We start from the raw sequence: 24,379 nt of genomic DNA, 5'->3' as shown, positions 1-24,379 counted from the left end.
AAGGGGAGGCATTTTGTTCAGGGTGGCAATTTTAATTAACAGGTCCTCTGGCCAATCCTTCACACACAGAGTTAAGGGGGGAGTCAAAGGATGCTCTTTGTCTCTGTCTCTGTATCTCTTTCTCTCACTCACTCTCTCTCCTTCTCTCTCTTTCTCTCTGGCAGACAGTGACACCAGACTGATTATATGAATGTGCACTACCTTGCTTGTGAGTTTTGCCTAGAACAGTGGCAGAGCTGTGCTTTTATTGTTTTCCATTGAATGAGAAGTAATGGGAAATTCAAAGATTTCACCAAAAACTGTATTCTGTTCATTCACATATTTTATGTAAAATAAACCAGCTTGTTGACTTATAATCAGGCTTCGTCTCTCTAGAGTGATTTTCAGTCCTTTTGTTAAAGGCAAGAGAACGCACATTGCAACATGTGTGCATTGACAGTAGTCAGTACATTAACAAAGGTTCTATATTACAATCCCTGGGTCACAGTATTGTATAACTTGATATCAGGCAGTAAAAGTGCACTCGGGATCAAAGGGGATTGATGTTTGCTTGTGGGAGTGACCAGCAAAGCTGAACTGGAAAGAGTATTTAGTGTAAAGTCTGCAAAATTGTAACAGGAAACATGACTAAACAGAAGGGCAAGACCCTTAGCAATGAGGAAAAATACAAGATCATCAAATATGTGGAGGAATATTCTGGAGAAATGAAGGAAATTGTGGCACAGAAATTCAACATCCCTCCTACCGCCCTCTCCACCTACCAGAAAAACAAAGGGAGAATTACAGCTGATTCCCAGCAGAATTTTTACAGCCAAAGCTCCTCAGCTTTCCCAACATTGAATCAGCTTTGCTGAACTAGTTCAAGTAATTCATCTTCCTGGGCTATCCGACCTTGTTTTGCTGGAAAAGGCAAATTAATTTGCAAAGGAATTTTGAACCAGCCCTGTTTCTGCATTGTGGATTAGCCACTTCAAAAATTGTCCTGCAATTAAGTCCGGATCCACACATGGAGAGGCCAGCAATGTTCCCACAGAAAGTGGCAAGTAATGTTCCCACAGAAAGCATCGGCAACTGGGCGCATGATAACATTCCTGAAATGTTATCTCACTAAAGGCCCAAAGATATCCTTAATGCGATGAGTCTGGATTTTTTTTTACAATTTACATCCAAACAGAGTGTTAGCTTTCATCAACAAAAAATGCTGAGCTGGGGGAAAAAATTCCTATTGTGCTGGCACAACTAAGGAAAAACAAAAGCTACTGCTGATTGGCAATGCCAAAATTCCCAAAGTTTTTGTGTTGTTGTTTCTCAGCCTGTAACCTACAGAAAGAACAAAAAGGCGTGAATGACTGGTGCTTTTCTTAGGAGTTACTGCATCACTTTGAGTGGCACATGGCATTACAAGGCAGAAAGGTTGGCTGGATACTTGACAACTGTGGAGCTCATGTAAAGCACCTGTCTCTCAATGCTAATATTATTACCTCCAAACACAATGGCCAGCACAAATTGGGCACAAGGAACAATCCCAACACATGTAGGCCCGAGGCTCATCCGATATTGGCCCTCGTGCCTCATTTAAATGAGATTGACGAGCTGCAAAAGCATGCTAGGTGTTCCCAGGCAACTTGCCAGCAAATCGGCATTGGATTTTAGGTCGCTGCTTCGCTGGCAGCAACCATCAGGTTGCTCGTGCTGGATGGGGGGAGCAATCAGCAGGCAGTAGGGGACCGAGCAGGGGCTGGCAACGGTCTTTGCCATTATATTGGAGTCGCTAGAAGCACTCCTGCTCCTCCCTGCTCCACATTCAGGTAGAGCATTTTTTAACAAACTTACCTTTTTGGTGGCAGCCTCCAGTGGTCCCCTTAAGGACGCCTGGTTAGGCCTCAAGTAGACCATGTTCAGGGCAGAACTGGCATTAGGCCCCTTACTTGCATATGCAAAGGGACTAATGCCTGTTTCAGACAAGTGCCTTGGAAATCTCTTTTTATGCCTTTACCAATATGGTGCGTGGTGCACTTCCGGTGTGGAATGGGCGCACGCATGTCACCTACCGTATTGAATGCTTTGGAACCCCTTTTACACCTCTAAAATGGGTGCGACCTCGACCAATTTTTTGGCCAATGTCTGTGATGCTGATTTTGATTTATGCTACAAAACATTACAAGAAATGTTTGGCGCAAAAAGTGATTACTGTGTATTATATCATTTTTTGTTGGATATTGTGCAGCTGATCTACATGATCCATTCATCGTGGGAGGAGCTGAATGCAGAATCCATTGTAATCTGTGCACCTTATCTTTAGATGGATTGTGTATTGGAAAGAGTTCAGAGAAGGTGACATTGAAGATTAGGGTTTATTTAGTATCTTGGCAGATTGAAATTTCTCAATAATTTTATTAGAGTGATGTGGCTATTGTTATGTACAAAAAGTAGAAAGGATTATTCTGGAAACTTGTTTTCAACGAGGAAAAGATGATTTAGAGGGGAAAATGACCTAGTTCTTTAAAGGAATTATGTCATTTTAGAAGTTTTACCTGTGGTTGCTTGGTTCTCCCAGGAGATGGAATGGTTGGGTTGAGGCCATTATTAGCCAAATTATACCTGGACTGAGCAAACCCCCTTGGTAGGGTGAATAAACCTTTTCTTGTTCCATGCTTTATTATGTTCTTTGTTCACTTTAGCTTCTCACTTCTATTCTCAGTCCCAGTGTGCACTCAATTCAGCCTCACAACCTGAAGCAGAGATTTGAGAGACGTTGAAGTAATATTGTGAATGAGACAAACACAAATAAGGAACAGAATTACTGTTTCTTTGGGATTCAGTATCAGATTCACAACAGAGATCATAAAATATAGGCATTATTGAATCTGAAAATCCAGTTCTACCAAGATGCCTATATATCAAATACATCAAACCTGATGTTAAATACATCAAACTATCAGTAATATTCAGTTGGCCAGCTTCTGATATAGTAAAGCGCCTTGTATTTTCATATCTGGTAAAAAACCTGGCCCCAAAAAAATTACAATAGATACTTTGTAAGTTTGCGTTCAAAACAAAGGGAAATGTAATCAGACTGAGAAAAACAATTTGATAGTTTTTTGCAAGAGTGGATGATATTAGCAGTGTTTTTCAGCTTATTGACCTGAAAATTCTTGGGGATCTGTTCCGTTGGCATAAGCGAGGCAGAGAGGGACATGTGCGCACCAAAATCGAAGAAGCCTGACCCTGTAACATGGCACGATGTTCTTTGTCCCAGAAGCAAAGTCACTTGGCAGCTCACATGTAAAGTGCCTCACATCTTGTAATGCATTCTAGCACACTGAAGTCTCACAATTTAGGTTCTTGATCCCATACACATACCACTACTACCATCCATTCTATGGATCCTGGCTGAGTGTGACTACAGGATCTGGAGATTGCAGCAATCAATTTCCACAATGCATTACTCCTGTAGATAGCAAACAATGCCAGGGGATGTCAGGCTGCAGGAGGAGTCTGTGCCAAAATCTGGAATTGACAGCAAGTGAAGAGGAAGCATGCCCATAATTGACTTTTGCCTGGTAGTTGGGGATGGAGATGTAGGAGTCTCTGTTTCTTCAGTGGGTTTGTGAAAATACCTTTTCTTATTTAATGTTTCCATGTATTCTTCAATCTTTCCACCAGCTACTACCTTTGCTGCTCAAGAACACCAAAGTTAATAGTGCTGTTCTTTCCCGTCCAGAGGCTGCAAACCTGAAAACAGCAGGGAAGAGCAAAACATTGCCATCCCCTCTACCTCTGGCGACCACTTACCCACCCAGCATTCACCCTCTCTCTTGCACTCAGCAGCCCAGAGACACCCACTTGAGGTGGTACAGATAGTGTAGATGAGAAATTGACATGCAGTGACACACAGAGCATAAGGAAGCCAGAAGATGCAGATGTGTTAGCGGAGCCATAATGTAGTTGAGCAGAGGTGTAAGACATGTCAGCCTCCGGCTGCAGACCATAAGGAGTTCTGCCTTGAAGAGAAGGATGTTGGCAGAGCATGGAGGTTCAGCGTGGACTCTCCAAGATGTGCGTCAAATGGCTGGGATAGCAGTGGAGTCCACTGCCTTGCAGTGCGCCAACTCATTGCAGGACTGCCTGAAATAAGTGGCATTTGTAGGAGCCTCTGAAAACATTCCCCTGTGTCATGAGAGAACCTGCAAATAAGTCAACTCAATGTGGAGGCATTGCATGAAGGATTGCAGGTCTTGGGGGAATATCTGGAGAGCTCAATGCCAGCTGGATGGCAAAGTATACAGGGCAGCATCTCTGAGGCATTAAAAGATATTCGGCTGACTCGCTCCCAGAGATTTAAGGATATTTCTGATTCCGTTAGGTCTGTTCTTCCACTGATGGCTGGTAACCAAACTCCTGTTTCCAGTACCAGTGGAGAAACTAATGTGCGTGCCTTAGAAGCTGTCACCCCACACAGCAGCAGCACAGAGGAACATTCCATTGGCTCCCTGTGAAACCTTCATCTTTGCAGGACCAATCTACCATGGTACCCAAAACAAACAGTTAGACTTTCCCACGTTCTTCCCAGGACTTGGAGACACTGAGAGAAGGGCCAGCCACATCCCATGAGGCTCATAGAGTTGCCGCATGGAAACATAGAAACATAGAAAAATAGGAGCAGGAGTAGGCCATTCGGCTCTTTGAGCCTGCTCCACCATTCAATATGATCATAGCTGATCCTCTATCTCAATACCATATTCCCACTCTCTCCCCATACCCCTTGATGCCTTTTGTGTCTAGAAATCTATCTATCTCCTTCTTAAATATATTCAGTGACTTGGCCGCCACCGCCTTCTGTGGTGGAGAGTTCCACAGGTTCACCACCATCTGAGTGAAGAAATTTCTCCTCATCTCAGCCCTAAATGTCCTACCCCATATCCTGAGACTGTGACCCCTTGTTCTAGACCTCCCAGCCAGGGGAAACATCCTCCCTGCATCCAGTCTGTAGCGCCCTGTCAGAATTTTATACGTTTCAATGAGATCCCCTCTCATTCTTCTAAACTCTAGTGAATACAGGCCTAGTCGACCCAATCTCTCCTCATACGACAGTCCTGCCATCCCAGGAATCAGTTTGGTGAACCTTCGCTGCACTCCCTCTATGGCAAGTATATCCTTTAAGGGTATATTAAACTATTGGGCAGTTTAAACCGGAAGTAGAATCCGGGTATAAAAGGGGAGGGGCTAGTGCTGTGCACGGAGTTCTTTGTGCATTGAGTGCTGCTGGAGTTTTGGTAAGTGGGAGAAAAATCATTCAAGTGTATTTTGTGAATTTTAGTGTGTTAAGAAGTCAATTATTTGAAGTAAGTTTAATTTTTTAAGGGTATATTAAACTATTGGGCAGTTTAAACCGGAAGTAGAATCTGGGTATAAAAGGGGAGGGGCTAGTGCTGTGCACGGAGTGCTTTGTGCATTGAGTGCTGCTGGAGTTTTGGTAAGTGGGAGAAAAATCATTTAAGTGTATTTTGTGAATTTTAGTGTGTTAAGAAGTCAATTATTTGAAGTAAGTTTAATTTTTTAAGGGTATCTTAAACTATTGGGCAGTTTAAACCGGAAGTAGAATCCGGGTATAAAAGGGGAGGGGCTAGTGCTGTGCACGGAGTGCTTTGTGCATTGAGTGCTGCTGGAGTTTTGGTAAGTGGGGGAAAAATCATTTAAGTGTATTTTGTGAATTTTAGTGTGTTAAGAAGTCAAATATTTGAAGTAAGTTAAATTTTTTAAGGGTATGTTAAACTATTGGGCAGTTTAAACCGGAAGTAGAATCCGGGTATAAAAGGGGAGGGGCTAGTGCTGTGCACGGAGTGCTTTGTGCATTGAATGCTGCTGGAGTTTTGGTAAGTGGGAGAGTTCGGGCAAGTGGGAGGTGAGGGTCTGTTTTCTGCTCTGTTTTTCCCCCCACTCCCAGGCTTAGACAGCACTGCGGAGGCGGTGCAGCGAGACGAGTCAACCAAACAGGCCCCACAGACAGTATTCAAGGAGGAGGTTGGTGATCAGCTGGTTGGTTGGTTTTCTTCCTTCTCTTCTCTTTTATCCCTTTAAGTTGGTAAGTCCTATTGAATAGTATTATCATCTATATCCGGGCAGGGTCTTCATAACTAATAATAAGAAATGTAATTAATTATATAGAATGGAGCAGGTGATGTGTTACTGTTGCGAGATGTGGGAGCCGGTGGACCCCATTGAGGCTCACGGTGATTACATCTGCAACAAGTGTTTGCTGCTAGAGGAACTCAAGTTCCATGTTATGGAGCTTGAGACCGAGCTTCAGACACTGCGACACATCAGGGAGGGGGAGAAGTTCCTGGACTCTATGTTTCAGGAGATGGTCACACCTATGAAGTTAATTACTGCAGATGTAGTCTGTGGTCAGGGACAGGACGGTGTGACTACGAGTGAGGAAGGCACAGGGATCCAGGATGTAGTGTTGAAGGAGACGCAGCCCTTGCTCTTGTCCAGCAGGATTGAGGTTCTTACTCCCTGTGAGGGCGGGAGCGGGGACTGCAGGGAGGATGAGCAACCTGGCCACAGCACCGTGGTACAGAGGGCCATTCAAGTGGAGGGAGTAAAAAGAAATGTTGTAGTGGTAGGGGATAGTATCATTAGGGGGATAGATAGGGTTCTCTGCAGTCAAGAGCGGGAGTCCCGAAGGCTGTGTTGCCTGCCCGGTACCAGGGTTAAGGACATCTCTTCCGGGCTGGAAAGAAACTTGGAGTGGGAGGGGGAGGATCCAGTTGTCGTGGTCCATGTTGGTACAAATGACGTAGATAGGACAAGGAAGACGGTTCTGTTAAAGGAGTATGAGCAGCTAGGGGTCAAATTAAAAAACAGAACCTCAAGGGTAATAATCTCTGGGTTATTGCCTGAGCCACGAGCGAATTTGGCTAGGATAAATAAAATTAAAGAGTTAAATGCGTGGCTCAAAGACTGGTGTGGGAGAAATGGGTTTTGCTTCTTGGGACACTGGCACCAGTACTGGGACAGGAGGGAGCTGTTTCGTTGGGACGGACTCCACTTGGCCAGTGCTGGGACTAGAGTCCTGGCGAATCATATAACTAGGGCTGTAGAGAGGGCTTTAAACTAATTAGTGGGGGGGAGGTTTCTAGAGAGCAAATAATAGAAATGACAACAGAGAAGGTCATAGACTTAGGTAGCAGTGGGGGAATTAAAAAACAGAACGTGTCAGGAAGGGACAGAAGGTATGGAGTAAAACGTCAAGTACTAAAAAGGGAAAAAACAGGAACTAAGTGTTACAAAACATATTTGAAAGTTCTTTATCTGAATGCACATAGCATTCATAACAAAATGAATGAGTTAACGGCACAAATAACGACATATGGGTATGATCTTGTGGCCATTACAGAAACATGGCTGCAGGGTGACCATGACTGGGAATTAAACATACCAGGATATTTAACAATCAGGAAGGACAGGCAGGAAGGGAGGGGAGGTGGGGTGGCTATGTTAATAAAGGAAGGAATCACTGTAATACAGAGAAATGATATTGGGTCAAAGGAGCAGGATAGTGAAACAGTTTGGGTGGAGATAAGGAATAATAAGGGGAAAAAACACTAGTGGGTGTAGTCTATAGGCCTCCGAACAGTTGCAACTCTGTTGGACGGAGTATTAATCAGGAAATTGTTGAGGCTTGTAATAAGGGAACAGCTATAATTATGGGGGATTTTAATTATCATATTAACTGGACAAATCAAATTGGGCAGTGCAGCCTTGAGGATGAGTTCATTGAGTGTATTAGGGATGGGTTTCTTGAGCAGTATGTAACTGAACCAACCAGGGGGCAAGCAACCTTAGATTTGGTCCTGTGTAACGAGATAGGATTAATTAAAAATGTCCTAGTAAAGGATCCCCTTGGAATGAGTGACCATAACATGGTTGAATTCCATATTCAATTAGAGGGTGAGAAGGTTGGATCTCAAACAAGCGTGCTGAGCTTGAATGAAGGAGACAATGAAGGTATGAGAGCGGAATTGATTAGAGTGGACTGGGAAAATAGATTAAAGGGTAAGACGGTACATGATCAGTGGTGTACATTTAAGGAGTTATTTTACAACATCCAAAAAATATATATTCCACTGAGGAAAAAAGGGTGTAAAAGAAAAGATAGCCATCCGTGGCTAAGTAAAGTAATTAAGGATAGTATCCAACTAAAAACAAGGGCATATAAGGGAGCCAAATCTAGTGGGAGGATGGAAGATTGGGAAGTCTTTAAAAGACAGCAAAAAATAACTAAAAGATTGATTAAGAAATGGAAGATAGATTATGAAAGTAAATTAGCAAAAAATATAAAAACAGACAGCAAAAGTTTCTATAGTTATATAAAAAGAAAAAGGGTGGCTAAAGTAAATGTTGGTCCCTTAGAGGATGAGACCGGGAAATTAATGGTGGGAAACATGGAGATGGCAAAAACACTGAACAATTATTTTGTATCAGTCTTTACAGTAGAGGACACTAAGAATATCCCAACACTGGACAAACAGGGGGCTCTAGGGGGGGAGGAACTAAATACGATTAAAATCACTAAGGAAGTGGTACTTGGTAAAATAATGGGACTCAAGGCGGATAAATCCCCTGGACCTGATGGCTTGCATTCTAGGGTCTTGAGGGAAGTGGCGGTAGGGATTGTGGATGCATTGATAATAATTTTCCAAAACTCACTGGACTCAGCAAAGGTCCCGGCAGATTGGAAAACTGCTAATGTAACACCCTTATTTAAAAAGGGTAGTAGGCAGAAGGCTGGAAACTATAGACCTGTTAGCCTAACATCTGTGGTTGGTAAAATGTTAGAGTCCATTATTAAGGAGACAGTAACGGGACATTTGGATAAACATAATTTAATAGGACAAACTCAGCATGGTTTCATGAAGGGGAAGTCATGTTTGACAAATTTGCTTGAGTTTTTTGAGGAGGTAACATACAGGGTGGATAAAGGGGAACCAGTGGACGTAGTGTATTTAGACTTCCAAAAGGCATTTGACAAGGTGCCACACAAAAGATTATTGCTCAAGATAAAAAATCACGGGATTGGGGGTAATATTCTGGCGTGGGTGGAGGATTGGCTCTCTAACAGAAAGCAGAGAGTTGGGATAAATGGTTCGTTCTCAGATTGGCAACCAGTAACTAGTGGTGTTCCGCAGGGGTCAGTGCTGGGTCCCCAACTCTTTACAATCTATATTAATGATTTGGAGGAGGGGACCGAGTGTAACATATCAAAGTTTGCAGATGATACAAAGATGGGACGGAAAGTAGTGAGTGAGGAGGACATAAAAACCCTGCAAAGGGACATAGACAGGCTAAGTAAGTGGGCAGAGATTTAGCAGATGGAATACAATATTGGAAAGTGTGAGGTTATGCACTTTGGCAGGAAAAATCATAGCGCAAGTTATTATCTTAATGGCAAGAAACTGGAAAGTACTGTAGTACAAAGGGATCTGGGGGTCCTGGTGCACGAAACTCAAAAAGTTAGCATGCAGGTGCAGCAAGTGATCAAGAAGGCCAATGGAATGTTGGCTTTTATTGCTGGGGGATGGAATATAAAAACAGGGAGGTATTGCTTCAGTTGTACAAGGTATTGGTGAGACCGCACCTGGAATACTGCATACAGTTTTGGTGTCCATACTTAAGAAAAGACATACTTGCTCTCGAGTCAGTACAAAGAAGGTTCACTCGGTTAATCCCGGGGATGAGGGGGTGGTCATATGAGGAGAGGTTGAGTAGATTGGGACTCTACTCATTGGAGTTCAGAAGAATGAGAGGCGATCTTATTGAAACATATAAGATTGTGAAGGGGCTTGATCGGGTGGATGCGGTGAGGATGTTCCCAATGATGGGTGAAACTAGAACTAGGGGGCATAATCTTAAAATAAGGGGCTGCTCTTTCAAAACTGAGATGAGGAGAAACTTCTTCACTCAGAGGGTGGTGGGTTTGTGGAATTTGCTGCCCCAGAAGGCTGTGGAAGCTACATCATTAAATAAATTTAAAACAGAAATAGATAGTTTCCTAGAAGTAAAGGGAATTAAGGGTTACGGGGAGCGGGCAGGAAATTGGATATGAGTCTAGGTTCGGAATGGTCATGGCCCTGTGGGTAGTGGAGTGGGCCCAGGGGCCGTGTATCCTGGTTCTGCTCCTACTGTGTTCTAATTCTGTGTTAGATTTCAGGAGATGGTTTTATTCCTGTTCCTGGCTGGGGTGGAGATCGCCTTTACAGAAGGTAAGTACTGTAGAAAATATAGGGACAGTGATCTCCTGGAAGAATTTCGATCGCCTAGATGGGTCGGAGAGGAATTTCCCAGATTTTTTTCTCCCAAATTGGCCATTGGGTCTTCATCTGGTTTTTCGCCTCTCCCGGGAGATCACATGGGTTCGGGTGGATGCAGAGTGATAGAAGGTTTGAGGTTAGGATCAGATCAGCCATGATCTTATTGAATGGTGGAGCAGGCTCGAGGGGCCGATTGGCCTACTCCTGCTCCTAATTCTTATATTCTTATGTTCTTATGTTCTTAGGTAAGGAGATCAAAACTGCACACAGTACCCCAGGTGTGGTCTCACCAAGGCCCTGTATAACTGCAGTAAGACATCCTTGCTCCTGTACTCAAATCCTCTTGCAATGAAGGCCAACATACCATTTGCCTTCCTAACTGCCTGCTGAAACTGCATGTTTGCTTTCAGTGACTGGTGTACTAGGACACCCAGGTCCCTTTGTACATCAACATGTCCCAATCTATCACTATTTACATAATACTCAGCCTCTCTGTTTTTCCTACTGAAGTGGATAACTTCACATTTATCCACGTTATACTGCATCTGCCATGTATTTGCCCACTCACTCAATTTGTCTAAATCGCCTTGAAGCTTCTTTGCATCCTCCTCACAACTCACAATTGCACCTAGTTTCATGTCGTCAGCAAACTTGGAAATATTACATTTGCTTCTCTCATCCAAATCATTGATATATATTGTGAATAGCTGGGGCCCAAGCACTGATCCCTGCGATACCTCACTAGTCACTGCCTGCCACCCCGAAAAAGACCCATTTATTCCTACTCTCTGTTTCCTGTCTGTTAACCAATTTTCAAACCATGCCAGTATATTACCCCCAATCCTATGTGCTTTAATTTTGCACACTAACCTCTTATGTGGGACTTTATCAAAGGCCTTCTGAAAATCCAAATACACCACATCCACTGGTTCTCCCTTATCTACTCTACCAGTTACATCCTCAAAAAACTCCAGTAGGTTTGTCAAACACGATTTCCCTTTCATAAATCCATGTTGACTTTGTCTAATCTCGTTGAAATTTTCTAAGTGTCCTGTTATCACATCCTTTATAATAGACTCTAGCATTTTCCCTACTACTGACATTAGGCTAACCGGTCTGTAGTTCCCTGTTTACTCTCTCCCACCTTTTTAAATAGTGGGGTTACATTTGCCACTCTCCAATCTGCAGGAACTGTTCCATAATCTATAGAATTTTGGAAGATGACAACCAATGCATCCACTATTTCCATGGTTACTGAAATGTATATACCTTTAAGGGGGGGACGATGTTTTACAGCTCATGTATACTGCAGTACCGGCAGAGATCACACCTGTATATAACACTGAGTAGTAATCTGTACAGATCAGTTGCAGTTTGAGCCACGTTGAGTAAACACCTGTTGTACCGTTCTCCGCAGTCCATTTCTTATTATACACGGACGTAACATTGGCGACGAGGCAGGTTCGAACCTACCTGCAACTCTTCATCACCTCCTGGGGATTCGTTCCTGGAGATCAGTGGATTGGAGGTCAAGGCCAGAGACTCGGGCGTCGACCACGGGCAACCGCCCAGTCATCCAGCAGAGACTCGAGAATTGCGGGGGAGGCTGTCGAGAGCCAGGCTTGGCTTTCCAGTCGAGGTGGTCCAGCGAAACGGGCTGGCAACAGGTAGTACGCAGACCCTTCCCGGATGGCGGCGGGCTAGAGCCCGACCGAGCGGCACAGCAAAGGGCCGAGAAGCGTCGACGGGGAGAGAGAGAGAGGGCAGAGCGCACAGGGCGCAGCCGGTGTTCAGGGGCCGAGCAGCATCAGAGAGAGGGAGAGAGAGACGCGCAGAAACTCGTGAGGCGCCGCCATTGCCACGAGGACCGCCGAGAGTGGCGTTGGCAGCAGCGCAGGAGAAGCGCGCGAAACCTACAGGGTGCTGCCATTGCCACGAGAACCGCCGGGAGCGGCGTCGGCAGCAGCGGGGGAGGAAGGAAAGTGCGGGAGACGCCATTTTAAGCCATTGGGAGACGCCATTTTAAACCACACCCAAAATGCCGAAGAGCGACAGTATCACTGCATTTGACAATGAAGTCGAAGAATGGGCTACATATGTCGAACGAATAGAGGTGTACTGCAAGGCAAATGAGGTGTTAGATGACAAGAAAGCGTCGGTAATGTTAAATTTAATGGGTGCAAAGACGTATGGTTTATTACGAAATCTAGTAACCCCAACGAAGCCAATGGAAAAGAGTTTTGAAGATATAGTAACGATACTAAAGGAACATTTAAACCCCACACCGCTGCTGATAGCAGAAAGATTCAAGTTTCACAAACGGAACCAGCATAAGGATGAAAGCAATGCTGATTATTTAACAGAACTGCACAAACTATCGAAACACTGCCAGTTTGGAGCGGGACTGGCAGATACCTTAAGGGACAAGTTTGTGTGTGGGCTTCAAAGTGAAGGAACCCAGAAACGGCTTTTATCTGAAAAGGACCTTACGCTGGAAAAGGCTTTCAGCATTGCGGTATCATATGAAGCAGCAGCACGGGGCGCTGCAGAGATACAACAGAGACCGCAAGATTATGGCACAAACGAAATGTCATATTGAACAGAGAAGTGCTATCGCTGCGGCAGAACAACACACGACCAGAATGATTGCTGGTTCAAAGACAAAGTGTGCAGACAGTGTGGAAAAGTAGGACACATAGCACGAGTCTGCAGGTCGGGAAAGAAAACCAGCAATAAGAAACCGACCAAAGAGAAGTACAAGAATGTACATCAGATGACGGAGAATAGTTCAGACGAACAAAAGAGTGATAACGACTCCGAAAGCAGGGAACTGAGTTGTCTGAAACTACATAATGTGATCACAACGGAGGATCACCGAACCATTTGGGTCACTCTCAAGATAGCAGGAGTCCAGGTAAAGATGGAATTGGACACAGGATCAGCTCTAACAGTCATAAACCGATGGGACTACGAGCGGCTATTCTCACACATACCCTTGAGAGACACAAAAATTATTTTGAAGACGTACACGAGGCAAAAAGTCTACCCCAAAGGAAAAATAAGGGTGACCGTTATATATAACGGTAAGGAAACACCAAAACTAGACCTGTATGTATTGCAAGATGGAGGACCACCATTACTGGGACGTGAATGGATCCGGAAAATACAACTGGATTGGCATTCCATACAGGCACTGACTGTGGCTGACAAAAAGGATGACGACGTCACACCTGGGTGACTGTCAAAGATCCTAACTGACGCGAAAGAAGTGTTCCAGCAAGGACTCGGAACACTAAAAGGCATGACAGCGACAATTAAAATTGAAGAAAACGCAAGCCCAAAATTTTTTAAGGCCAGACCGGTACCTTATGCGATCCGCCCAGCCGTTGAAGCAGAGCTGGAAAGTTTGGAACGTTCAGGTGTACTGTCCAAGGTAGACTGGAGCGAGTGGGCTACACCCATCGTCCCTGTGATGAAAAAGTCATTGAGCAGCACGCCTGGGGAACCAAGGAAGGTTCGCATCTGTGGGGACTTTAAGGTAACAGTGAACCCGATCCCTCACACCGTACAATATCCACTTCCGCGGATTGAAGATATTTTCGCCTCGCTATCTGGAGGGAAACGCTTCACTAAGATTGATCTGGCCCAGGCGTATCTGCAAATGGAGGTAGAAGAAGCATCAAAAAAATACCTCACAATCAACACCCATAAAGGTCTCTACCAATACAACTGGCTGGTATTCAGGGTAGCATCAGCTCTGGCTATTTGGCAGAGGGCAATGGAACAAGTCCTGCAAGGGATCCCAGGGACCCAGTGTTATTTGGACAACATCCTGGTCACGGGCGAAAATGACAGTGATCACCTTGCCAACCTGGAGCAGGTGCTCACTAGATTGCAGGAATATGGGCTCCGAGCTAACCGCCCCAAATGCGAGTTTTTTTAGAAAACGGATCTCATATTGTGGCCACGTTATCAATAAAGAGGGGTTACATAAGTCCCCAGAGAAGATTGAGGCAGTAGTCAAGGCTCCAGCACCGGAAAATGTGTCACAACTGAGGTCGTTCCTCGGGCTGGTAATCTACTACCATAAGTTCTTGCCAAATTTGTCTACAATACTACACCCACTGAACACCCTACTGCAAACTGGGGTGCCATGGAAGTGGAATGACGAATGTAGACGAGCTTTCCAGAAGAGCAAAACACTAATCACATCGAAAGAGGTATTGGCCCATTACAACCCAGCATTACCAATTCGGTTGGCGTGTGATGCGTCACCCTACGGCATTGGAGCGGTGCTGTCGCACAAATTCTCGGACGGCTCAGAGAGGCCAATAGCCTTAACTATGCCCAGATTGACAGGGAGGCACTCAGCCTAGTGTGGGGAGTGAAAAAGCTCAATCACTATCTGCACGGGCAGAAATTCACCTTGCTGACTGATCACCAGCCTCTTGTCTCCATTTTTAATCCGAAGAAGGGCGTTCCGGTGATGACTGCGCAACGACTACAAAGACGGTCACTTTTTCTAGGGGCGCACCACTATGAGATTGAATATAAGGGCACGAAACAGCAAGGAAATGCTGATGGGCTATCACGCCTGCCACTGCCAACTGCGGAGGAAGCACCAGCAGTGGATCCTGTCAAAATATTCCATTCGACTATAGTTGAATACCTACCGGTAACTAACGCTCGTATAGAAAAGGAGACCCGAAATGACCCGACACTGTCTCGGGTATATGATTTGACGGTGAAGAGATGGCCAGCACATGGCAACTCACTGTTGCCAGCATTCTCGACAAGGAGAGCACAGCTGTCAGTGTGCCTGGGGACCTTGAAGTGTGGATCCCGAGTGGTAATTCCACCCAAATTAAGGGATAGAGTGCTCAATGAGCTTCATGAGGGTCATCTGGGAGGGGTAAAAATGAAAAGCCTAGCCAGGGCTTATGTGTGGTGGCCGGGAATCGATAAACAAATCGAGGACCTGACCAAGAGCTGCTCAGGATGCCAGAAAGTCCAAAATGCACCACCACAGGCCCCTCTACACCCATGGGAGTGGCCCTCATCTCCATGACAACGGGTGCATATTGATTTTGCTGGTCCATTCATGGACTCAATGTTTTTAATAGCCGTGGATGCGCACTCGAAATGGCCTGAGGTCATCAAAATGTCCTCCACCACCACGGAGAAAACTATTGCAGTCCTACGGACCATTTTTGCCAGGAATGGCTTGCCAGAACAGATTTGCTCCGACAACGGACCACAGTTTGTGTCCGAAGAGTTCCGGAGGTTGTTGAAAAAGAATGGGGTAAGGCATTACACATCCGCCCCGTAGCATCCAGCCACAAATGGATTGGCTGAGAGGTTCGTACAAACCTTTAAGAAGGCAATAAAGGCTATGTACAATGACAACATTCCGCTGCAGCATAAGGTGGACAATTTCCTGTTCGCCTACCGGAATGCGACACATGCAGTCACCAACCAGGCCCCAGCCATGATGTTCTTTAACCCAAGGTTAAGATCTCACCTGGATTTGCTCAGACCAAACGTACGAAAAGATGTTGAGAGTAAGCAATTCCAGCACATCCATGAGAAGCCAACAAGGAGCTTCAATGTAGGGCAACCAGTCTTGGCCCGTGACTACCGAACAGAAAAATGGCAGCCAGGAACGATATGCACACGGCAGGGCTCACTAATGTACACAGTGGACGTTGGGGAGAGCATCGTCAGGCGCCATGCTGACCAGATCCTAGAGTCACAGGAACAAGTCAACCCCATGCCTCGCCCATACGTACCTGGTGATGAACCCGACGTACAGGTCGCATCTACCCCAGAAACAGTAGCATCGGAAGCTGATGAACCAACCGACGACAGGGGGCCAGAATCGCCTCCGCACCAAGAGCAAGACACTCGGAAAAGGCGCTATCCAGAAAGGATCAGGAAGCCTCCCCAAAGACTGAATTTATAAATAGACTATTTTCAGCTAATGTTGCATGTTAAAAGTGTTAATTGTAATTAGTTTGATATTTAATTGTTAAATGAGTGTTATGGTACTGTTAATCTAAAAGGGGAGGAATTGTAATGTATATACCTTTAAGGGGGGGGACTATGTTTTACAGCTCATGTATACTGCAGTACCGGCAGTGACCACACCTGTATATAACACTGAGTAGTAATCTGTACAGATCAGTTGCAGTTTGAGCCACGTTGAGTAAACACCTGTTGTACCGTTCTCCGCAGTCCGTTTCTTATTATACACGGACGTAACAGTTACCTCTTTTAGTACTCTGGGATTCAGATTATCAGGCCCTGGGGATTTATCAGCTTTCAGTCCCATTAATTTCTCCAGCACTATTTTTTTACTAATACTAATTTCTTTTAATTCCTCCTTCTCACTAGACCCTTGGTTCCCTTGCATTTCTGGGAAGTTATTTGTGTCCTCTTCCGTGAACACAGAACCAAAGTATTTGTTTAATTGCTCTGCCACTTCCTTGTTCCCTATTATAAATTCTCCCGTTTCTGATTGTAAGGGACCTACATTTGTCTTCACTATTCTTTTCTTTTTACATACTTGTAGAAGCTTTTACAGTCCACTTTTATGTTCCTTGCAAGTTTACTCTCATACTCTATTTTTCCCCCCTTAATCAATCTCTTGGTCCTTTTTTGCTGAACCCTAAACTGCCCGCAATCCTCAGGCTTGCTACTTTTCTGGCAACTTTATATGACTCCTCTCTGGATCTAATACTGTCCTTAATTTATTTTGTTAGCCATGGTTGGGCCGCTTTTCCTTTTGTGTTTATGCGCGGAGTTGAGGTAGAAGATCAGCCATGATCTTATTGAATGGCGCAGCAGGCTTGAAGGCACGAAGGGCCGAATGGCCTACTCCTGCTCCTATTTCTTATGCTCTTATAATATTTTTCAGCAGTCATCTACATCTATGTATCAGCTGTGGCTCAGTTGGTATTACCCTTGCCTCTGAGTCAGTAGGTTGTGGGATCATAGTCCCACTCCAGAGATTTGAGCACATAAATCTAGGCTGACACTCCAGTGCAATACTGAGGGAGTGCGCCACTGTCAGAGGTGCCGTCTTTCAGATGAGACGTTAAACCGAGGCCCCGTCTGCTCTTTCAGGTGGACGTAAAAATCCCTTGGCATTATTTCGAAGATGAGCAGGGGAGTTATCCCTGGTGTCCTGGCTAATATTTATCCCTCAATCAACATTGCTAAAAAAACAGATTATCTGGTCATTAGCACATTGCTGTTAGTGGGACCTCGCTGTGCACAAATTGACTGCCATGTTTCCTACATTACATCAGTTATTACACTTCAAAAAAAGTACTTCATTAGCTGTAAAGCGCTTTGGGATGCTGGTGGTCATAAAAGGCACTATATAAATGCACGTATTTCTTTTTTTCTCAGACTCCAGAACCTCAGGTGGCACGTAGAAGAAGTGTTAGGGTGCGCACCGTGACAGATCCAAGTTATATTTTTGTAAATAGTTGCAACAAATCACTGGAAAATTTGATGTAAAGTCTGCTTCATGTTTGGTGTTCGTGTATGACAATGAAAAATAGGTAATATGCTGAAGTTGAGGCCTCAGATTAGGATGTAATGGCTAGCTGAGAGGAGCAAGGATTTTACTTAGACCATAGTGAAGATGATGAGAGGAGGCAGATCTTTAATGGGCTGAGGCTTCCAAATAGTAGAAATATATATCTGTGAAGGTGTGCCAAATAAATCTGTCTCTCAGCTGTCTCGTAGCAACTGCCACTGCACCTGTTTCTTGTTCTTCATGAACATTGTCTTCATCGAGCTCTCTGGAACCCTCTGGGATATCTAACATCATCCATACAACACACCACCACAATTCCAGACCTAGCCAGACAATGTACAAACATATTGTTCAATTCTTATCCTTGTTTTCATGTGTAATCATTGTCACACTCCTGTGTAGCACTGGTAGTCCTCCAAAGAGGCATTATGAGCCATGGGAGTATCGCTTGTCACCGAGCAGCCACTCTACCCTATGCCCCTACAGCTGAGACACAATGGCCTAGAAATTCAGTGCCCTTAGCGCCGATTTTGCGGCGCTAGAGGGCCTAGCGCTGCAATTGGCGCCGGCGCCTAAATTGCATGGGGCCCTTCCGCCGCGGTAGACCGGTAGCGCTGCGCCGGCACCGATGACGTCATCGGTGTGCGCAGCGTCCCGGTTGCCATGGTAACCCGCCCGAACTGGGAAATTGACTTGCGGCCGCCTCGCCCGTGGCAGCCGCAAGCAACGTTCTGGCAGAGGTGCCTTGCACAAGTTTGCGCCGGCGCATTAAAGGCCCCGCGGCGGCCGGCCGCTTTCCCGCCGCCCGCCTGGCCGCAGCTCCCTCCCCGGACTTCCCCCCCCCCCCACCCGGAACAGAAGCAAGCCCGGCACTTGTCCGAGGTGCCGGGCTCATTTTTAATAAGATTATCGCGGGCCGCGGCCGGGTGCAGGCAGGTCCTCCTTAAGGGAAGGAGGAGGCCTGCACTTCCCGAACCTGCTGCACCGCAGCGGGCGCCGCAGCGCCGGAATAGCGCCGAAATTCAGCGCATAGCGCCAGTTTTCAGGCGCTAACAGCTTTCAGCAGCGCCGGCAGCCGTTTGGCCGCAGAAGTAGTGAATTTTTGGCCCGACCAGCGCGACTTAGCTCCGGCACTAACTTCCGGCGCTAAAGCCGTTGCTGCGCCAAAACCCAATTTCTAGGCCAATGTGTTTAAAGCACCAGCTCCCAGCATATCATGAATTCACATGCAAGAAGATGTTTATTTAGGGATTAGAAGCCTTTGCAGATCATATAAATATGGGGGTTTACATTTGGGGTTGCAATGCCACAGAGGTGCAACAATAACCCCAGCAGCCCTGGGGAATCTGACAATTCAGTCACCTGTGTGGGAGTACTGTCAAATTGTATAAATTGAGCTACCCCAGCAAAGCGGGCATTGATGACTTTCCTTATGGAGGAGTGCTCAGAAAATTGTCAAATCTGTCAAAATTCCCTTGTGGCTCCCTAGAATGAGCCTGTGGCATAAAATTTGAGAGTTGTGGTCACTGCAACAAGTAGAGCCCTTTCAAAGCTTCATGACTAAAGTGCAGCCTCCTGAAACAGAGCTCCAGGGAAAGGTCTTGGAAAGTGTGCCTGGGTCTGTAGATCCTGCTGGATGGGCAATGCTGGGATACTCTGGCTCTCTTCTGGTGCTGCCTAATTAATCTGGCTTCCCTTACAGTCTCCTGCTGCTCCTCTTCCTTCAGCATATATTATCATATAAAGTGGAATTCCCATTGAAAAACCAATTGGACAGCCCTCAAATGGCAGCTTATCTTGAAATAGGATGCTTTCCAGGGGTAATGCATCAAGTACAGAAGTTTCCTGAGTATAAGGGTGATTTATTTTTTGCAATACCTGTAGTGACTCCCAAGATATGGTCGAAAGTCTCCACAAGCAATCTCAGTTGAGCAATGTCCCTTTAAACAAAGACTTCCGCCTTGATGAACAGGTCCTGGCAAACTGTGCCTTTTAAACAGGGTGGGCGGAAAGGCGGAGGTCATGGAAACTAGTGTAAGTTTCGCAAAATTCAGGCAGTTCCCCCCCGAAGATTATTTCATTAAAAGAGACCCTGGTTGGACTGATTTTAAAAATCCAGGGGCACACAAAATGGCTGCGGTCAACCTCGTGACCAAAAGCCTGTAAGTTCCAATTGTGGACTCTGTGACAAGCTAACAGCTTGGGTATTTTTGATGCCTGCGAGATCACGAAACCAGACAGAACTTTTACATTTATGTATTGGGAGCAAACTCAGTTACATTCAGGCCCCCGTTTACAGGCCATCAAGCTTGTTTACTCAAACGATCCAAACAATCAGCGGAGCCATCCAGGTTAGGCTGGCCCCATCGAGGAATCTGTTGAACAAAGGAGAGCAGTTATGGGACCGTTTGAAGCTATTACCGGCCATCTAAGTCGATGGGCCAAGATCGACACCTTTTGTTCAATTCCAGCCCGCTCAAATCAGACAAAGGATGAGCTGATTTAGCGCGTGAGATAAGGGCTACCGAGAGGAGTATAACTATAGCCCCTCAGGAAGCCATGCTCTCTCTCTCTCCTTGCCTCCCGCGCCCTGCCTGCCACCACCCCAGGAAGAGGACCTACGAAGAAGAGCCCGTCCCGAGAGGTGAAATACCCTGCCAGAGACTATTTTATTACTGGGGTATTTTCACCTGGACGGTATCCTGTGCAGCACTGAAACCACGTGGCATCGAAAGGCAGCAGGGCAAAAAAGCAAGATTCTCATCTGTTTAAACGACTCAGACTGGTGAGCATGGAATTCTGACTCCTCATAAGATAGCCTAGCGAGGTTTAGAGGGTGGGAGTTAAGGGGATTGCTAAAATTGTCATTTTAGTCATTTTCCCTCGATGTGCCATTTATTTCCCATCCCTATTAAGTGTAAGTGTACTGCATCCATATTATCCTTTGTATAGTATCATTCTCTGGTAATAAAATCTTGGTTTTTCTTTGCACCAAACCACTGGTCTGCTCGTTTTCTATATCGCTACCTGAAAATAAGTCCGGTGGTCAGAACTCAAAAGGGGCTCAAAGCAGGTAGTCAGAGGCATAACTGACGAACCCAAGACACCCACACAGTAAAACTCCTTACAGAATGGCGACCCCGGCAGGACCATCGGCAGCAGTAAGCGATATAGCAGACAGTGGTGTGGATGAAGGAACAGCTCTGGAAGAGAGGTTGTCTGATTATGTTTTTAGAAAGGTGAATATCACCAAGAAGTGGATAAGCACTCTGTTAAAGGCTGAGCATTCGATAGATGCTGCCGCCCAGTGGACAGAGAGTAAGAAACATAAAAGGTCAATAGAGAAAGCAGTGTGGCTAATGTGCTACAAGAAGCAGGTCCTACTGTTGGACGGAGTTGTAGCGGCACAGGCTGCCAAGCTTAAGGAAGCAGCCCTGGAAGTCCAGGATAAGGAAATAGAGATTCAGGATAAGGCCCTAGCGGAGGAGAAATTGTTAATTGCCCTTAAGACGCTAAATCAGGAACGAGCGCAGACGGCAAGGGAACACCAAGCCAAAATAGAGCGCCTAGAGCACCAGATTAGTGAGGGCAAAAGTTACACGAGGCACAAGCTGGAGTATCTGGAGTGCCAGGTTACCGAGGCCAAGAATAGTGAGATAAGGTTGCGGGAGAAGAACGCCCGCTTTAGCCAAGAAATACAAGAGCAGGAGGAGAAAGTTAAGGAGGTTAAGGCAACGTATAGGTATGTGAGAGAACAGGGGTTTGAAGACGCAGATCATGGCCCCTGCAGAGAGGAAATTGAAAATATGAGCCTGGCCCTAAGGGAGGCAAAAGGCATGGTGTGCCTCATAAGCCTGAAGGCAGGCCAGTCGGACTTTACCGGCAACCCAAGCAGAACAGTCCCGCAGGCAGCGCCTGGGGATGAGCTAGTCAGGGAACCAGAGGTTTCACGGCCACCACCCATAGCGCCAAACTTTCAGCAGGTCTGGCTGCAAAGGGGGGTGGAAGATGAAGTGGTAGGGGAGGTACAGCAGCCCCCGTTAGATAGGTCGGGACCAGGACCAATGTGCCCCATCCAACAGCGGAGGTACGGCCCGCCCGGGGAGGACAATGAACCCGGGGCCATCCAAAACCAATTCGTCTTACCTCATGGCACCCAACAGCTCAGGGCCATGGTGAGTCATATCCCCAAGCTCTCCGAAACGGGAGACCCCTCACTGCACTTCCGAGAGGTAGAGCAAGCAGCCTGCATCAACGATTGTGATGACGCAGAGCAGGCCAAGATGTTGCTATTCTCTCTGGAGGGTAAGCTCCTCCAGACCCTTTCGGATGAGTGCAAAAAAGGGCAGAAGGGGTATGACGATTTGAGAGATGAGGTACTGGAGGCCATGGGTATGAACAACGGCAGTCTGTTCTCCCAAGTGGAGAGGACGGTACAGCTCGCAGGGGAGGCCCCGCAGGCGTTCGCAGACAGGCTGTGGCCAGTCTACAATAGCGCGTGTCTGGGAGTGGCAGATCGGGCATTCCTGACCCGGCCGCAGCTGACCCACTGGCTTTGTTGCCTGGTGTCGAACTGCCTACCCCAGATCCGAGCCAAGGCTGAGGCCTGGTTCGAGCCCCGAAGCCCCCAAACTACCGAAGAGACCGTAATCCGTCAGCTCACGGTAGTCTATAAAAACGGCAGAAGTAACGAGGCGCTCCAGCAAAAGGGCAAAGTTTATGAGGTTAAACCTGGGGTCCAAAATAAGAAAGAGTGGCACCAGGAAGGGAACCGTCCCTCTCAAATCAAGCTAAATTGCTATGGGTGCGGGAAGGAAGGCCATTGGCGCAAGGATTGTAAAAATCCTTGGAAGGATAATAAAGGGAAGAATTCACCACCCCCAGCCCAAAAGGCAGAGGCAGGAGTTCCCACGGTCGAATCACTGTTAGAGTCGATACGGGTTTTCCTGATCAGCCAGGGAAAAGTAACAGCCATCACCGGTGCTTTGACCCCGTCTGCCCCATCCAACTCCCAGCAATGACAAGAACCAGCGCAGCCTGTCGACCTGTATCCCCGCGAAAATGCTGAGGGGAGCAGGCCCTATGTTAAGATGGGGGTGAAGACGGTGCAGGGGAGATATTCGGTGGACACTGGAGCTTCCAGCACGGTGGTCCATTCGGAAGACCTGACCAATTCACCCCGGTCTAACAAGGTCCCATTTAGCTTAATGGGATCCACAGGGAACGAGCAGGCTGGGGAAAGGTCAATACCTTTGGCCATAGATTTAGGATCCCTCCATACCACGTGGGAGGGTAACCAAAAGACCGACGAGGTGGCCAAGCAGGAGGACAGGGAAGGAGAGTTCTGGGACCCCTGTAGAGCAGGCCCGGTAGCAGCAATCCGGGACAAGGGAGGCACACAGGGGGTAGCTTTGGCCCTGGACCAAAAGCAGGTCTACGAGCAGGCAGCAGGGAGTATGGGGAAGCAGCATCGGAATAACCGATTGCTGCTCGAACCTAACAAAAGTCACCAGTGGGAGATAGGGGACCAGATAATGGTGAGAAACTACGCCCGAGTGGGGAGTTTAGAGCCACTGCACATGGGACCCTATAGCATAGTGGATAAAGCCAGCCCCATGGTGTATGCAGTAAAATTGCTCCAGCGCACAAAATGGTTTCATGTAAACCAATGCAAGCTGTTCAGGCCAGAGGCAAAGAAACAGGCAGCCGGGATCCAACCCGAGGTTAGAAATCCCCAGCCCGTAGCAAGTTCAAGTACACAGGCTGTGCAAGCAGGCGCAGTCGCGAGCGTCAGGGGAGGAGTCCCCCAGCACCTTGTTCAGACCACTCCCCCCATCTTCTGGGATTCAGGTGGGGAGGAGGAGGAGCCCGAGCCAGATAACCCCGCCTACAACACAGGTTTTGAACCTGAAGGCGGAGACCCTCAGCCACCGGCAGCCAGCAGCGAGGGATTACCTGTCCCCAGCTTAGGTTTGGGAGGGGTGGGACTCAAGGGAGAGGACCCTCAGCCAGCGGTCGTGGGAAACCCACAGGCTGCGCCCACAAAGGCTGGGGTCTGAGCAAAAGGCCCACTCACCAAGGTGGCCCCACCAGTAGCCCTCCCTAGAAGGTCCCCTCGGACACCCCAGTCCAGAAAGGTATGGTCACCGGCTCCCCAGCTTAAAACGACAGCCTCCCGAGCCAGGGGGAAGCCGAAAGACAAAGGTCCCCAGCTAGCAGCTACAGACTGCAAGGGACCGGAAGTGCAGGTCAGTGCAGCCACGCCGCAGGGAGCAGCCTGCAACAGCCCAGGCAGGAATTAGGCTGGCCGCTCAGAGACGGGCGGCAGATGTATATAGCTTCAGTAGTTTAAGTTTATAGTGTTAAGTTAGGCTATTTTAATTTAATTCTAAGTAAGGAACAGTTAGTTTCGATTTAAGTATGAAGCCGTCTCAGAGTATTGTCCATGTGAGTCGATGTCGCGGGACCTGACCATACGTCACCCGAACCAGCGAGTCTCCAGGGAACCTGGCTAGAT

This window comes from Somniosus microcephalus, chromosome 1, assembly GCF_052327205.1.
Source record: "Somniosus microcephalus isolate GS21.2 chromosome 1, FLI_Smic_1.0, whole genome shotgun sequence".
NCBI classification, from domain to species: Eukaryota; Metazoa; Chordata; class Chondrichthyes; order Squaliformes; family Somniosidae; genus Somniosus; species Somniosus microcephalus.
This window is presented reverse-complemented; position numbering follows the sequence as displayed.